At 38.4% G+C, this 11,820-nt stretch overlaps 1 protein-coding gene across 2 annotated transcripts in view; it reads right to left on the minus strand.

Moving 5' to 3' along the window:
• LOC127935685 (gamma-aminobutyric acid type B receptor subunit 1-like) overlaps nt 1-11,087 on the minus strand; it is a 106,729-nt gene extending 95,642 nt beyond the window's left edge. For both annotated transcript variants that reach the window (XM_052533781.1, XM_052533780.1), the window contains exon 1: nt 10,309-11,087. The gene's annotated coding sequence lies outside the window, so the exon portion shown is untranslated. The remainder of the gene's footprint in view (nt 1-10,308) is intronic.
• Nucleotides 11,088-11,820: the final 733 nt, after the last annotated feature.

Here is an 11,820-nt window from a genome sequence, read left to right on the forward strand (position 1 = left end):
AAGCATAAGAGACTTCTTTCAAAAACATAAAAAAATAAATAAATAAAAAACTGCTGAACGGTAGTGTATAATAATATTTTTTTTTACACAAAGCCAAACCCTCACACAAACTTAAGCATTTTTATGTCTTTTTTAAGACAATTTCTTCTATTTTTGTATAAACTGTTTGCTGGTATTACACAATGGTCTGGTCACCTCAGCATACTGTAGGTGATTTCAGGTTTTACTATCCTTTACTACTGGATGTAGGCTAAAATGAGCCTTGTGATTCCTGAGTTTCTCTCTCCCACTCTCTTTCTCTCCTGCTGCTCCTTATCTCCATCTGGTCTTGGGTTTACCATCGATTGCCAGCTCGCTCTCTCTCTCTCTCTGTCTCTCTCTGTCTCTCTCTCTCTCTCCTTCCCTCTTGTGCAAATCTGGCTTAGGACACAAACACCATTATCTTTGCAAAACGCAGCCACATTTTAAGCTTTAAAACCATAATGTTAGCATAATGTTAGAGAAAACCTGGCCACAGAGTCAACGTCCAATGCAACAGCTGGCCATTAATCATACCGTAGTTTTACAAAACACACAGCGAAGCCTATTATCAGCCATTTTAAGGGAATAATGCTGAACAAACGTTTGAGTCCCTGTGTAAGGGCCTGATAAGAGAGCACATCACCACAGTGCGTCTCACAGGCTAGGCATACTAATGAAAGGCTCTAAACAAGTGGCAAAGCCCCTGTAATATGTCATTAGCCATGTTTGCCAAGGAAAGCCTGAGTATTACAGTTGCTAATACATATTGTTAGGTATTTAAACAAACCCTTAAACCACAAAAAACAATTTTCTTAATTAGTACTTTTGTCTTGTTCTCCAGTAAAAACATTTAAACAATTGTTATAGTAAGATGGGTCAACCTGTGCCGAAAATGATAAAACAATTATATATTTATTTAATAAAATATATATATTTGTATATTTTCTCCCTTGATGTAAGCCCAAAGTCAATGATTAAATCAGTTTGCAGAAGATGTTGAAAAAATAACATGCCAAAGACACTCAGAACACTGCGTAGCAACATAGCAATATCTTTACACACTCCCAGAACAGACTAGAAACTGCATAACAGCCTAACAATGTCTTAGCAACCGCAGAACAATGCACAAAAATACTAATATGTTAGCAATTGCATGGAACATAATGTCTGAACCAACCTGAACAAACTAATAACACCCTAGCAATCGCAAAAACATTCATAACACAGTTAGCAACTGCAGTGTGTAGTAACATAACAATGTCAAGACTATCAACACCCTAACAACCACCTAGAACACATTAACAACTGCACAGCAACAGGGCAAAGCCTTGGCGACCAACTAGGAAACCCTAACAATCGCATAGCAATGCACAAAACGTAATAATTTCTTGAAAATCCCCCCAAAAACACTAGCAACACCCTAGTAACTACACAGCGACATGGCAATGCCTCAGCAGGCAAACAGAACACACTAATGACATCATAGCAACCACAAAAACATTCACAATACAGTTAGCAACTGCATAACATAATATAATAATGACCTAGCAACTGCATAGCAATGCACAAAACATTCATAGAGCACCCTATTAACCACATACCTTACCATTGCACAAAAAAATCATAATATGTTATTGCATAGCAATAAAATAATGTCTTGACGAAACCCAGAACACATTAGCAACGCCCTAGCAACCACGCAGAACACCTTAACAACGGCAAAGAAATAGGAAAGTGCCTTGGAAACCAACCAGAACACCTAGCTACCACTCAGAATGTCATAGCAACTACATAGCAATGCAAAAAAACATAGTAATATCTTGACGACCTATTAAAACATACTAGCAACACCTTCGCAATCATCGAGAACACCTTAACAACTGCACGGCAACATGGCAAGGACTTGGCAACCAACCAGGTCACACTAATAATAACGACCACAAAAACATTCAAAATATTGTTCGCAACTGCATATAAATATAATTAGGTAGCACTTTATTTTACTGTTCTTCATGTACATACTATGTACTTACTATAGTAATTACAATAAATATGTAATAACTAGGTACTAACCCTGATCCTACCCCTAAACCTAACCCTAACCCATGTAGTTACCTTGTGTTACCAGAACTTTCTTAGATACACTGTAAGTACACTATAAGTACATGTTAGTACACGTACTGTAAAATAAAGTGCAACCTATAATTATGCCACAGCAACTGAATAGCATCACAATCATATCTTGACAAAACCCAGAACACAGTAGCAACCACACAGAACACCTTAACAACTGTATAGTAACAAGACAATGCCTTGGCAACCAACCAGAACAGCCGATCAACTGCACAACAACGCACAAAACAAAGTATTGTAGCAATGTGCACAACATATTAATGTCTTGGCAACCTTCCAAAACATACCAGCAACACCTTAGCAATCACACAGAACATTGTAACAATTGCATAGCAACAGGACAATGCCACTAGCAACCTCCCTGGACACCCTAGCAACCACACAGCAATGCACGGAAACATTTATATTATGTCAGCATCTGTATAGCTACACAGTAATGTCATGGCAACACCCAGAACACACAAGAAACACCTAAGTAACCACTTAGCAACATCCTGGCAAGCACTCAAAACACCATAGCAACTGCATATTGCGACATAATAATATCTTGACAAAACCCAGAAGGGAACACACTAGCAACCGCACAGCACACCTTAACAACTGCATAGCAACAAGGAAATGCCTTGACAACCAACCAAAACACCCAAGCAACCACTCAGAACACCCTGCCAACTGTGCACAAAACAATTTATTGTAGCAATGCACACAACATACAGTAGTAATGTCTCGACAACCTCCCAAAACATACTAGCAACACCCTAACAACCACGCAGAACACCATAACAAAGGCACAGCTAATGGGCAATGCCTTGGTAACCAACCAAAACACCCTAGCAACACCCCTGGACACCATAGCAACCACACAGCAATGCACCAAAACCTTCATAGTTATCATTCATGTTAGCATCTGCATACCGTATTTTCCGGACTATAAGTCACACTTTTTTTCATAGTTTGGCTGGTCTTGCGACTTGTAGTCAGGTGCGACTTATTTCTCAAAATTTATTTGACATGATCCAAGAGAAATGAACCAAGAGAAAACATTACCGTCTTGAGCTGCCAGAGGGCGCTCTCGCGGCTGTAGACAGTAATGTTTTCTCCTGGTTCTAAATAAATGCGACTTATAGTCCAGTGTGACTTATAAATGTTTTTTTCCTCATCGTGATGTATTTTTGGACTGATGCGACTTATACTCAGGTGCGACTTATAGTCTGAAAAATTACGGTACATACCATCATGGCAGTGAATACCGCATGGGCAAGAACAACTCAAAACTTCTTCAGAAAATATAAAAATGTAGTTTTAGTATTGTTGAATTCTTGTGATTGCATTGAAAGTGTGGATCTGAAATGTGGTGTTGTAGATTAAAGAGGAACTTTGTGTTCGATCGGCTCCTGATGTGACAAAGTGTTCCCACTCTAGCAGTCACTAGAACACTTCTAGAGTAAAGGTTCAGCACTGATGGACAGTTTCCTAACAACATCCTCTTCTCCACTCTCAGAGGACGGCCAAAATTGAGCTGAAATGGCTTTCTCTGACCTGTGCACCAGAAACGGCTCCATCGCTTTAAACTGCGTCCACACACTGAATATAGTTGATAGACTCCAATCAATTCTGCCACTGAAGCTGTTCCTTGTCATTGATTTTTAAAATTAATATTATAGAGTTCTTACTTTCCTCCTATTTATAATATTTTTTGTATGCTTTTCTAGTCCAAAACCAGAAAATAATTCTTCCCCCATACACTGAAGCCAAAATCCACAGGCTTGCGTAAAGTCTTTGACAGAAAAGCTTGATCAAACATACAGACAGAGCACTGCTTTCATGTTCTCACACTGTCCGTCTTTAAAAAAAAATCAATATGCCACATTGAAATAGACTATTTTTGCAGCCACTATCTACAAATCCCAGACACCAGGTCTGGAGATAGATGTGGAGAGGAAGGAGATGGTGAATAGAATTGGGAATTGAGAGATAGTGGAAGAGGAAATAGAGATGGAAGGTGATGAGGGATGGGATTACAGCATTGATATGAATCATATTAGCGTCTCAATAGAGTGTTCGAGCTGAGCTTGCAATACAAATTACCGCTGGGAAAGGCTAAGAATGGGCTTAGGTAGTTAACCCTCTGGATTTCAAAGCACCATTGATGCGCTAAGTTGCTCCTCCTCCCTGCGGCAGGCAGGTTCAGTGCTTGTGCGATAGTGAGAGCGGTTTATCAGCAGTGTCACACCTCCAAGCATCACACCGAGAGTGAAAGCTCACACAGAACAACAGGAAAACAAAAGCAGCATGGGTTGCATCAACTGCATTTCCTGTAGGGCTTCCTCAAAGCATGTCTAGTGATATAAGGAGTGTCGAGGAGGCCTGCTGGGCATCCGTCCAAACAGATTCAACCCTGGAGTTATATCAGTCAATCTGTATGTGACATAAACAGAGTAAGGAATCGAAAACAAGAAAGCGCATAAGGATGAGGCCTTACAGTATATGTCTGTGAATCAGAGTGGGCGGGCAAGAAGGTAGAAAGGTGTAGGAATCATCGCGGCACTGTCTGTTCCTCATCCTCTGAGGGCTCATTGTCCTGACCTCACGTCACTCAATGAAGTGCATTTACCTGTCGGCTGTGCACTGCAACCCATAACACAGTTCAATCTGTCAAGCCTCCAGTAATTTGAATGCTCACCGCACCGCTCTGCAATGGTTACAAACCTCAAACCAAATAGGTGAGGAACAAGTTAATTAGCCTGTCTATCAGCGAGGCTTTCTTCACTGTTAAAGTGCCGCTGTAATGGCCATGTTAGCTGAAGCAGCTCTTGATCCAAGGAGTTATTTCAGCTATATCTTCACCTGGCTTTAGTTTGCAATCACGTAGAGTGGATGTCCTGGTGAAGTGTCCTCTTCCAGTGATCCGTCTTGTCTGTCAGCACAGCGTGTGTTTACTGCAGGAGTTGGCCAATCACCTCACTGTGTTAATCTGCATACAAGTGAAGAGCGCCGAGTCACTTTAAGTGATACCTATGCTGAAGTTTATGCTTGGAATACTACTTTCTTAAAGCATTTCAAAGGGATCTATTAGAACTTTCAGGAAGAGAATGTCATTGTTTGACTGATCTCACTGAATTAGGTGTCTTGAAATATCACTCAGACAGTCTTAGTCTCTACAAAGATGTGAGGATGGAATCTTTGTTTAGCCAGTCAGAAGACTTTCTGTCTGTCAGTCCACCAAGGAGGATAACGGCAACTAACTATAGTTTCAATAATTGTTCTAATCATTAGAACAGTCATTAGAGTCCACTCCACAGCTATAACGATAATGACAGAGAGGAGCGATATCATTGGAATCACTTTTAAAGAACTATTTTTTACCAGCTCGTGAACAATAAAATTATTGACAACAAATCAGAATTGACTTTAGCCTGGTGGAACTTTTTTGAATTACCTTTAAAGGACACTCCTGGACGTATTAGGAAAGATTGTTTGTCTTTGTAATGTGTAATCGAAATTGTATATCTTGTTACACCTCTGAAATGACTTTACATTTCCATCTTCAAGGCGGTGTGAGTCGGGGGGGAAAAAAACATGCATGGAACAGTTCTACAATGCAATATTAAAACTGGGGCTGCTGGAAAAGACCTGTTCACACCAAGAAGAATAATGACTAGCATCTAAACAGTGAATCTAGCTAGTGTAATTTTTCAAATCTAACAGTGGATTTAGCTAACTTAGTGTAGTAGAATAAAAACAACACAGTCTCTTTCACTGCAACTTCGAATGAGGCACGACAATGTTGTCAAAACTAGCGCTGGATACCTGAGGTCATTTTACATTTTACATTTACATTAACTCCACTGTTCTCTTAAATTCAGAACAATTTTTTTAACTTTTTATCTTTATAGTTCTTGGTGTGAACGGGCCTTAAGAGGGGACAGCTGGACTTTATTTTCTGGGCATTGGGATTGAGTGGGGGCCAGTATTGGATCACTGGAAAACAATCGCAATTTCAACCAAGCGAAACTAGTGTAGCAAACTAGGGAAGTAAACTGAGAAGGTGAGTGGGTGCGTTTCAGATGATTTCCACCTAAAACCTTTAAATAACCTCAAATTAACCTAGTTGCTGCCCCCCTGGCTTCAATGTTTGCACTTTGAATAATGGTGAATGTTTGAGAGGTCGTGATGGCATTTCACTCGTGAAGGCGATCCAAAATGGGATTTGCTGAAGCAAAGTCCTTTTAGTCAACACCAAATCGAAATGGATGCTATTTACTTTTTAATGCTTTTTAATTCTTGGTTTTATTGTGCATGATTCACTGGTGTGCATTTTTCATAATAAAAAAAATGTTTGCCTTTGTAAACTTCCATCAAACTGTCATAACATGCTCGTCTGCCTCTGAATCTGAAATGACTTTCCTTTTCAGATGATGCTATGTATCCCTCTTACTTTCAACCCTTCGCCTCCAACCGCTAGGCACCATATGCACACATTTAATGATCCAGCCAATGAATAAACTCAATAGCCAACTGACAACGGTGCGGTTTGTGAACACTGTTTCACGTTCACATTAATAGCAGACACTGTGTACATGCTTCGACAGGCCATGATCTTTTTCACAAACTATTTGTAAATCCAAACAAAATGTTTGACCATTGGGTAAATATATTGTTGACTCTTCAAACAATTACAGTAATTAACATGCAGGACTGCATCTTGTTGTTTAAACTGATGAACCAAATAGGCATTCGGTCTGTGTCCCAATCTATCCATCCATCCATCCAATGCAAGTTGGATATCTGTATATCTTCTTCTCTAACTGTATTTTTATTGCTGCAAGTCCCTTGATCTAGATGCATAAATAGCTTTCCATCAGGAGATCCACATGGACATGATAAAAAACTTTATTATTCATCATTCCTCTAATTAAGAGTGTTCGTTAACTCACTCTCTGGCCCCGGGGGGGTTTATTTTGCTGATGAACACATAAGTAGTACGCAATGGAAATGCCAATTAACTCCATTTATGCTTCCAGACACTCTACACCTGCATGAAGACAGACTGCAATAAAAATACCTCAACAGAGAGACAAATTCCTCATAATACCAGTAAGAAATACCATCCAAACACAAATGTGAGAAAATAAATCACTCTCATACACATATATGGATGAAATGCGCAGTAGTCTACACATGATGGGCAAAATGGATACAAACATGGGTATTTAACACTAAAACCCTAAATGAAGCTGCAAACGTGAGTCACACACTAGGTTGACTGTCACTTTGCAGTATGTGTCAGCTATAAAGGAGATCTGATTGTTAGCATTTTGATTCTTTGAGCATTCAAAGAAATACCAGGCACATAACATAGTACCAGTGAGGCTGAATAACCTATGCTTAAATTACAGGTGCATCAGTCACAAAGCTATCAAATGACTTACAATGTCAAGGAGAACATCTCAGAAATAACAAAAATATACCAGACATGCACCAGCGGCATCAGTGAAATAGAACAGTGACTGAAAGTTGGCACTTACTGTCTTAATTTCTAAATGCCACAAAAGTACTGCTTAAATAAAACGGACAGAATAGAAAGCGATGCTTCACAATGGAAGATTTTACAAAGATGCAACTCAAAAAATTCTTGTTAAGGCAGTATATGAGGAGCACAAAACCTACAAAAGTAATTTGGCTTGATGAGTGACCTTTCACCCTCCTACCTACAGGCCTATGTTTGGAGAAAGACAAACCCACTTGTTAAACTTGGTTGTGGACCTCTAATTGTATGGGATAATAGATATTATGAAGGTCATTAGGTCTCATGATTCCACAGGATTGTTGTATAACAGCCCAGGAATAGCCTATTAGATTTCAGAAGACCATACACCCACAGACAGCTTTCCCTTTTTATATCCCCATTTGTATTGAAGTTGACACATCGTTTCCACTTTCATTACTCAAAAGATTACACTCTTAAATAGTGCAATTTCACACTACACAGTTTAGGACATGTTCAACAGAATTCAAGAAGAAATTAAGAGGCTAAGAGTGGTCCTGCCCCTTTATGAGGACCTCAATGTTTCTGTTACTCAGCCATATAATAAACAAATGACTTAACACAAATTAAGTGATTTATTCTAAGAGCTTCTGAGTACTAGCAAGAATACATACAAAACATCAACAAAACTTTAAAAAAAAGGTTCCAAAATGTTTGATTTATTTTATTTTTATTATTTATTTTTATTTCTTCTTTGCAGTGACACCTTTGAAAAGCCTTTTCGAGTTCCTTTAAGAGCCTTTTTATGAACATTCTAACAGAATAATTTTTTTCTTAGTTTGAAGAACATTTTTTAAATAATCTTTTTCCACTACAAAGAACCTTTTGTGGAATGGAATCCATGGGTTCCATGAATATTAAGATCTTCATGGAACCATCGATGCCGATAAAGAATCTTTATTTGTAATAGTGTGGCATTCAGAATTGGCCATCCAGACACCACTGTAAAATGTTTTGAAAATTTTTCAACACGCTGACAATCTGCCTCATGCTGTAATATCTAAATCAAATAGTCAAAAGTATTATTTAAGATGACTAAATATTAGGTTGCTTCAATACACTTAATTTTTTGTGTCAGATCAGATAAAATTAATTGTATCGGTAACAACTGCACATTTTCACTCTTTACAATGCATGAAACACATACGGACACTCATGCATAGCATACATTTCAATCAATTTCAAAACTCTAGCACAACACCCCACATTATGTTTCACATCAATGTTCACAACAAAAACAACAATCAAAACCACTCTGCCTCTCTTTTTTTATAGTGTTCCTCAACCATTTTTTCCCCAGGGTTCCTGTTGCAGGACCCTCCAACACTGCATCATTCAGATGTCTCCTTTATTTGACACACTCATTTCATTTCATAGAGCAATTTACTGATCAATGATCAATTAAAACAGGTGTTTTATCCAAACGGTGTTGTGTTGAGGCCCTCCAATTTCTCAACACTTTTCCTGAAAAATGCATGTTTTGGATGGCTTTCCTGTCTCCCTTATGCTAATCTCAACATAATAATAATAATAATAATAATAATGATAATAATACACCGAGGATGGTAGAAGCATTATATTATTTTATTTTATTTTATATTTTCATTTTATTTAAGTTGTAAATACTGAGTGTGTTTTATAAGAAAATGCTATTTCGGTATGTATACTTCAAAATTTCACATTTAATTCAATTTGTTACTTTTCCTGATACTTAGTAATTGTTTGTGACATGCACTATTAATTTGTGAGAATTGTTTCTGCACTTTTTTTCAGTGCATAAGAATCATGCAACCTGACTATGATGTTATAAACTATAACTAAACATCATAAGTATTTACCGGTAAATAATAATAATAACAATAATAATAATAATAACAATAATAATAATTCAAACAAAAAAACTATAATTTACAACTTTTTATATATTTTTTTATATTTCACAACAAAAGATCCTGTGCGTGGTATTCAATCTTAAATCTCTCTTTAAAAAAAAAAATTAAATAAGGTAATGAAGACTTATTACGACTCATTACTGAAAATTTACAATATTTTACAGAATTTCCACACCAAATACTTTAGGAGTTGGTATGTACAAATTACTTTGGTGGCTTACAAAAATACTTTATTTAGAGGCCACAATGTGAAAAAGCAGTGCAAAACCAAACGTTTTCGATTCAAATCCTCAATTTATTTACAGTAAAATTATATGTATTGTATTTTAAATATGTCAGTTATTTACAGAATTTGTACTCAATTTAGGTCTTGGAGCAGTCATACAAAATGTGCAGTACTGAGGCTCCCGCGGAACCCGGATCGAGAAACGCTGCTCTACATCATGTGTTTCAGCACCGCGGACAGCGACTCGAGAAGTCCTCAAAAACACTTCAGGCCAACTTGCCCCTCAGTTACGCTGCAGGGCCCACTGAAACCACGCTTTAGTTGGATTTCTACACTACATCAGCTGGTGTTTCTGAGCACAGCGTATGTGTGTGTTGGCTCAAAACTGCAAAGAAACCTCATAAAAACACATTCATTTAAATGGTTTCACTATAAGGTAGATGAGACCCCTGACGAGAACAATTACCGCACACAATTATATTACTTACTGCGTCGTGCAGGCTCTTTTGGGTACAGTCTGTGGAGGTGGTCCTTGAGGGCTGCTTGATATAGACGACGTTGTGCGTGTGTGCGTGTGCACGTGTGCGTACTAGTAAGACGACAGGTAAATAAATATGCTCTTTTAATTGCTCGCGCTAGGCGTTCACTACGCACAGCTTCGTATTAAACTTCCGTCTCCGTGCGCGTGAAATTGCTCTCGTACGATTAATATTGCGTGCGTCGCTTGTGTGCGAGATTAACCACGCACAATTGCTTTTAAATATTCGTGTGCTTAAATAACAGTCGAATAGTTTTAAATAAAAACAATAAAATAATAAAAATTAGAAAACAAGATATACAGGTGTGCTTCGCTTAAATGTATTGCTCGATTACAACGACTGACAACAAATACAATAAATCGCACACGCAAAAAAGAAGCGATTGCGAGTTGTATTAGACGTAAACGGAGACACACTACTGTTTACACACCTCCGACGGACTGTCGGTTAACGCAGATCGTACGAACATCAGACGCTAGCGCACTTGCCACGATTCCGTCGCCTAAAAGACTTGCAGGTAAAAAATAAATACCAAATATCTATGGGAATTAAACGGCTCATGAGAGTATCCTCTGTGGAAGCCAGTCAGGACTGAATATATATGATGTAATATCGGCAAAAAAAAAAAAAAGAAACACGGGTAGCTGAACACGGACGACGACGACGGCTCGCGGAGCCTCCCTCTCCTTCCTCGCGCTCTCGGAAACGTTTCTGTCCCTCGCTCGCTCGCGACGTCACAGGGCAGTGCGCCTCTCTCTCATCTGCAGTCTGTAGTGTGAAGACACCGCCGGTGAATAGAGAGGGAATTAAAGCGCTCATTGGCTGATGGAAAGACAGATGGTGCGCTCATATCCCAGATAAATAGTGCAGACCTCCTCCCTGCGCAGGGTGCACGAGCCAATGTGGTCTCCAGACCTCCTCTTCCAGTGAAGTGTCACTTTGATGTATGTAGTAATTCTGTCATTGTGTTATATGAATTCATCGACTGGAGCATCTTGATTCTTTTTAGATGGCAGACCAGTTGAATATATATGTATACATACACACACACACACACACACCCTGTATAGAGGATATATACAGATAGTAAACTTGCATTGGATAGGCTTTGTTATGTGACAACAGCAAAGCATCAGAATTAAAGCCTACAAACCTAATCTTACCTATAACTAAAGCTGTTCAGTTTGTTGTCCTATTACCCAGTTGTAAATGAGCCTTTCTGAACCATGGATTCTCAAAGGAATTGTCAGTGGGTTTTGAGAATGACAATTTACAACAAAACTGGGGCTGTGGTTTATATTGTTTTGAAGAGATATTTAGTTCCCCAACATAAATCCCATATATTAGCATAAAGAAAAACATGCATTTTTAGGGCATTGTTCTCTTAATAAACCTTTAATAAATGAAAAGTGTCTTTCAAAGTCTTTTCAACATACCTTATTTTATTCATAATCAGTGGTG

This window comes from Carassius gibelio, chromosome A19 (genome assembly GCF_023724105.1).
Source record: "Carassius gibelio isolate Cgi1373 ecotype wild population from Czech Republic chromosome A19, carGib1.2-hapl.c, whole genome shotgun sequence".
NCBI classification, from domain to species: domain Eukaryota; kingdom Metazoa; phylum Chordata; class Actinopteri; order Cypriniformes; family Cyprinidae; genus Carassius; species Carassius gibelio.